Source organism: Miscanthus floridulus, chromosome 8, assembly GCF_019320115.1.
Source record: "Miscanthus floridulus cultivar M001 chromosome 8, ASM1932011v1, whole genome shotgun sequence".
Taxonomy (NCBI): Eukaryota; Viridiplantae; Streptophyta; class Magnoliopsida; order Poales; family Poaceae; genus Miscanthus; species Miscanthus floridulus.
In genome coordinates this window covers 15,004,670-15,011,630 of record NC_089587.1, presented here as the reverse complement: position 1 = coordinate 15,011,630, position 6,961 = coordinate 15,004,670, and positions in this window count along the sequence as shown.

The window sequence follows — 6,961 nt, the reverse complement described above, 5'->3', positions numbered from 1 at the left end:
TTCTGCCGCTACACCAACACAAATCTTGGGAAAGATCAATGCTCATGAGATGTACATGCACATCACGCCACAAGATGGCTTATCCTCTACAAAGAAGAAAGAGAAGGACTTAGCATTCAAAGCTAGCCAAGATAAGGGCAAGGCAAGACTTGAGTATGAGAGCTCAAGTGATGAAGATGATGAAGAAAGTCTTGCTCTCATGGTGAAGAAGACCACCAAGATGCTAAAGAAGCTAAACAAGAGTGGCATCAAGTTTGATGGCAAGAAGAAGTTCTTCACTAGCTCAAGAAGAAAGCCAATCTCCAAGATGGATTGCTACAATTGTGGTAAACTTGGTCACCTAGCTCATCAATGCACAAAGCCCAAGAAAGATAAGTTCAAGAACAAGGGCAAGAAAGATGATTCAAGTGATGAAGATGAAAAGAAAAAGAACAAGCCATACAAGAAGAGAGATGCTAAAAAGAGAGACTTCTACAAGAAGAAGAAGAGTGGCAAGGCCTATATTGTCGGTGATTGGCTCACGAACATTGATTCATCAAGTGGATCATCCGATGATGAGAGTGACAATGAGAAGGTGGCCGCCATTGCTATTGATCTTGCATCCTCACCACCACCATCGCCATCATCCTCTACACACCTATGCCTTATGGCCAAGGGTGAACGCAAGGTAACTAAGAGTGATGATAGTAGTGATGATGAGCAAGCTAGTGATGATGATAGTGATAGCGATGATGATTCACCCACATATGATGATCTTGTCAAAATATTAAGAAAATACACTAAGATCATTAGAAAAAGTAGAGCTACAAATGAAAAACTTGATGCTAAAAATGATTCACTCTTAGCTAAGTGTGATACATTAGAAAAGGCTAATGATGAGCTCAAAGAAACAAATGATTCTATATCATCCAAACTCAAGGAGCTCAAATCTTCTAAGAAAGAGCTTAAAGATAAACATGATAAACTTGAGTGGGTGCACAATGAGCTTATCACTAGTCACAACAAGCTAAAAGCTGAATATACAACTCTAAAGATCAATTATGATACCCTTGTTATTGCACAAGAATTCTTACCAAATGAGCCACATGATGCTACTAACCATGTTGTTAAGATTGATATAGCTACCTCATGTGATGATTTAATTGATGAGAGCATTGAGCATGGATCTAGTAGCAAAGGCAAGCAAGTGGTTGAGTGCAATGACTATGATGAGTATGTCAAGCTCAAGAGTGACCATGAGAAGCTCATGAAAGATCTTGAAGAGATGAAAAGTCACAACACCATTATGCTAGAAACTCTTGATCATGACAAAGAGTTGATCCTTGAGAATGAGAAGCTCAAAGAAGAAAACAAGAAACTCAAGCATCTCCAAAGTGAGCTACTCATGAATACCGTCATGAAGATGGATAGAAGTGGCATTAGATATATAGGAAGTGTAGAGAAGAAGAAGGCTCAAGCTCAACACCAACAATCAAAGCCAAAGCTAAAGCCAAAGAGATGTGTTGAGTGTAGACAAGAAGGCCACTTTACTCATGAGTGTCAAACTCTATCACCATAACCCTTGCCTAAGCATGCTAGACCCTTTGCCTTCAATGCTCACTACATGCTTAGAAAAGATTCTAGTGGAAAGATGAAAGTCATGTTCTTAGGACCCCCCAACAAGAGTAGGCCTAAGAAGATTTGGGTGGCTAAGTCACTTGTTGAGAAGGTGAAGGGCCCTCAACAAGTTTGGATCCCTAAAGCTTGAATCTCTTGTGTGTAGGTGAACTACAAGACCGGTGGAAGTCATTGGGTTATTGATAGTGGTTGCACTCAACATATGACCGGTGATCCTCGTATGTTCACCTCACTAGATGAAGAGGTAGATGGACAAGAGAAAATAACTTTTGGAGATAATTCAAAGGGCAAGGTTAAAGGATTGGGCAAAGTGGCAATATCAAATGATCATTCCATCTCCAATGTGCTCTATGTTGCCTCATTGAGTTTCAACTTGCTATCCGTTGGGCAATTGTGTGATCTTGGCTTCCAATGCCTATTCACCGAGAAGGAGGTTGTTGTATCCAAAGTAGATGACAAACAAGTGATATTCAATGGATTTAGATACAACAACTTATATCTAGTTGACTTCACCTCTGAAGATGCAAACTTGAAGACTTGCCTATTCACCAAAACAACACTTGGGTGGCTATGGCATAGAAGACTTGCTCATATTGGGATGAGCTCACTCAAGAAGCTTATGAAGAATGATTTGGTGAGAGGGTTGAAGGATGTGAAGTTTGAGAAGGACAAGCTTTGTAGTGCATGTCAAGCCGGCAAGCAAGTTGCAAACACTCATCCAACCAAAGCTTTCATGTCAACCATAAGAGTGCTAGAACTCCTACACATGGATTTATTTGGACCAATAACATACAAGAGTTTGGGAGAAAATCTCTATTGTCTTGTAATTGTGGATGACTATTCAAGGTATACATGGGTGTTCTTCCTTTATGACAAATCCGAAGTTGCATCTTGTTTCAAGAAGTTTGCCAAGAGAGCTTAAAATGAATTTGAAGTGAAGCTCAAGAAGATAAGAAGTGACAATGGCAAAGAGTTTGACAACACAAACATAAAAGCTTATTGTGATGAAGTTGGAATCAAACATGAAGTCTCCGCAACCTATACTCCTCAACAAAATGGTGTAGTTGAGAGGAAGAACCGGATTTTGATCACTCTTGCAAGGACAATGCTAGATGAGTACAACACCCCCGAAGCTCTATGGGTGGAAGCAATCAACACTGTCGACGAAATATGGTCGGCAGTCTACCTAGGGGTATGCCCAAGGTAGTAGATTATCGGCAGACAGATGCGCAAGTCCCAAACAAGACGGTGACGCAAGACAGACACGAGGTTTTATCTAGGTTCGGCCGCCAAGAAGGCGTAATACCTATGTCCTGCGTCTGATTTGTATTGCTGTATGTCAATGAGAGATGTTTTTTAGAGGGGTCCCCTGCCCGCCTTATATAGTCCGGGGGGCAGGGTTACAGATCTGGAAACTAATCCTAGTCAGTTACAATTGCCATATGTGGCCGGACAAGGATTCCTATTCTAATCGACCAGGATCCTGCTTGGTCGCCAAATCCGTCTTGATTCCTTGTGCGGGACTCCGATCAGGTGGTCCGAGCCGCACGTCGTTTTTCGGGTGGACTGAACCCATCGATCCGGGCCAGCCCAAGCTTAGTCGTAAGGGTATAGGGGTTAATACCCCCACAGCTAGTCCCCGAGCATCATGTATTATGCTGCGACACGCCATTTTCACCTTCTCCGACAAGCGAGGCTTGGAACCTTGACGCCTCCGACCACCGTCATCACCGGAGAAGTAGGTTGTCCGAAGAATGTATGGTGCTCTTATAAAAAGAAAAGATTTCTGTCCTGAGAAGTGTGCCCACTTGTATTTCTGAAAAGAAATGTAAGTGGTCTTGAAGCATAGCATTCTTGAACATCAGAAGCGTAGGGGTCGAAAAACAAACACATTCACCGCAAGGTGAAGTGTGCCCACTTAGTCCCCGAGCCTGGCAGGAGGTGACGTAGGCACGTGGTGCCAGGGTCTAAAAAGAATTCATAATTTAGTTGAGAACCCAATCGTCGTACAGGCGATACGAGATGCACCGGCAGGTGCATCGTACCGATGTAGTCCCCGAGCTTGCTGGAAGGCGAGGTATGAGCCTTGTAGCAAGGTCTAAAGAAATGTCTCTTAACTGTATGTGAGTACAAATCACATGTAGCCAAGGAAAAACACTATTCAAGCAGTGGTCGGGGCAGTCCCCGAGCATATTAATAATCCTTATAACCATTCAAAGCACAAACACATTCACCGCAAGGTGAAGTGTGCCCACTTAGTCCCCGAGCCTGGTAGTAGGTGACTCAAGCACGTGGTGCCAGGGTCTAAAAAAGAAATTCTGCTGAAGTTAAGAATCCAATTGCCGTACAGGCCAAACAAAATACACCGGCGGGTGCATCGTACCGATGTAGTCCCCGAGCTTGCTGGAAGGCGAAATATGAGTCTTGTAGCAAGGTCCAAATAAATGTCTTTCAACTGTATGTGAGTATAAATCACATGTAGCCGAAGAGAGCAAAACTCCAAAAAGTGGTCGGGAGGGTCTCCGAACACAGCGGTGGTCATAGCAGTTCCTGAATATAGTAATGGTCGGAGCAGTCCCCGGGCACAACCGTGGTCGGAGCAGCCTTCGAGCAAAAAAGGTGGTCTGGACAGTACCCGAGCACCGTAGTGGTCTGGGCAGTCCCCGAGCACCGTAATGGTCTGGGCAGTCCCCGAGCACAGTAGTGGTCAAGGCAAATCCACGATCACGTGCGCTGCTTGTACTATTATTTGGTGTATTTATTTTTCTCTACTCTCTGCCAAGTCTAGTCTGTCCAGTCTGACACGTCTGGTAAAAAAACAAATAGGTATAGTACGTCATTCTGTCTTCTTATTGTTTTCTGACAAACAGTCGGTTGACACCTGTATTGAGGTGTGTCAGTGTGGGCCCTCTTACACCATCAAAGAAGAGGCGCGTACACTGTTATCGAAGGAGCGCGTTTATTGGCGCAGATTTCGGGGTTGTGTGAACAACCGTCCGCGGCGCGTGCGCACGACTCCCAATATTCTCGGGCGGACGAAACGACGGTGCCCTTTTGCTTTATATAATGTAGGTCTGGTAAGTTACCCTCACCATTCCCCATTGTCATCCGCCGCCGCAACCTTCTTCTTGCTCCTGCCAAACCCTATTTCCCAAAGATCATCACCAATCCCCTCGGTCTCCCGCATCCACCCACTTAGTAAGGACGAACAAATGGCGAAGAGAGACGCCCAGAAGAAAAGCGGGGTCATGGCGAAGGAATGGTGGAAGTCGCGGAGCAACGAGCAAACCATCGAGGACCTTGTCGCCATGGGAGTGCTCCACAACAAGGCACTTGCGGGATGGCGTGTACCCGAAGGAGAAAGCTTCCCCGATCCACAACCAGGTGAAATTGTGATCTTTGAAGATTTTTTCAAACGGGGTTTTGGGATTCCAGTGCACCCTTTCCTTCAGGGGCTCTGTTTGTACTACGAGATTGGGATTTGCAATCTGCATCCCAACTCGATTCTTCTCGTCTCTACCTTCATCCATCTCTGCGAGGCGTATGGTGGCTTCCAGCCCCATTTCGACCTCTTTCGCCACCTGTTTTGCCTTCGGAAAAAGGGAAGCGGTGGCTCGAAGATCGCCGGAGGCGTCTACCTGAACCTTCGGGACGGCATGAAGGCTCAATACCTGCACTGCCCCTGGAACACCTCTTTGGACGAGTGGTACAAGAAGTGGTTCTACATCCGTGAAGAACCAAACTCCATCACTCTGTGCGATGTGGGACTGATTCCAGAGAAGAAAAGCAGCTGGTCGGAGAAGCCCGACAACTTGGAGCAGATCGCCGAACTACTCGGGTTGATTCCGTGGGGAAGGCTTGACGGCCCGAGCGTTGTCGGCAACTTCATCAGCCGTAGAATTCAGCCGTGCCAGAAAAGGATTCACCCCGGCTTCGAGTACCAAGGAGGCGCTGATCCGACGAGGACCAGAAAGGAGCCGCTGGACAAGCTGGAGATCAAGGCCAGGATTGGAGAGCTATTCAACCTGGCCGATCCCAACTATGTTGCATTGAACGCCATTGAACACGCCCTCAAGCTGGCTCGCCCTCCCCCAAAGGTAAATGACGCCTCCTTTTAACTGTAAAGTCATGTTGCACCAAGAAAATAACTGTTTTTTCCTTCATTTTGCGTCTCAGTATAATGGCCGTGACCGGGCAGGAGTGTTTGTGTCGCCTCCCCCCGGTGTAGAGTGGCCGCAAGTTACTGGACCAACTGCCCAGACCAGCGCCAGGACCGACGGCGTTCACTGGGCGGTACTCGAGACCGTTGAAGACGCCTCGACCAGAGCCGCCGGCAAGCGTCCAGCTACCAGCAAACGACGCCAAGCCATCATCTCCCAGTCGGACGACGAAGCAGAGGATGCGGACATCTTCCGGCTCATCCCCCGAAAGAGGAGAAGGCAGGTGGGGCCATCGGAGCAGGGTGGCTCCTCTGTGCCAGCAGTGGTCACAGCACCGACCACGGCAACACAGAGCACAGACGAAGGGAACATGCCGCATCATCCTCCGACGCCCGTACCGGAGGTTGAACAAGTCCCGGTGGAAACTGCCGAGCAAGCAGAGCAGGGGCGGTCGAGGAGACGTTCCTTCGCCACATCCTTCCGCAAGTCAAAACTGTAAGTATATATAATTTGGATGTAAGCTTGTCATTTTGCATTGGATGCTATTGTCTTATGAATTTGTCTCTGAATGTATTAGATCGGCGTCCACCGAAAGCCCCGACCAGCTAGCTGGGTGCGGGACGTCCTTTCCAAAAACGGCGGGACAAACTGCACAGAAACAAGCCGTGGAGGAGCCCATGGAAGGGACTCTGCCTGGGCCTCGGCAGGCGTACGACCAGACGCCAGTCCCCGAGCAGAACACAAGTGTTCCGAACACAAACCCCGATGAGGAGGATACCACAGCACCACAGGAGCTGGATCTAGCCGAGGGGCAGCAGCCAGAAGTTGCCCAGGACAAGGGTGCCGACGCGACGGCTCGTGGGAAAGCCCTGGTGGTCGTGGAGTCTGCGAACTCCGGACCACTGCCGCCTCCCGAACAGGAGGCTGAAGAGGATGAAGTGGAAGAAGTCCTGGGCCGTCCCCAAGATAGACGACAACATGTATATGTGTCGCGCTATCGGAACGATGAATGGGTCATGCACGAGGAGATCCCAGAGGCCGGGGAAACCTTAAGAGTTGAGCGAGCAGCCAAACGCCTGGTGACTGAAGTCCAGGTATATTTGGCTTTAGTCCTTAAACCTGTTGTGTAGTCAAGCTGTCTGACGTAGCTTGTCTGTATGCAGGACGTGATGAAAACTGCGAGG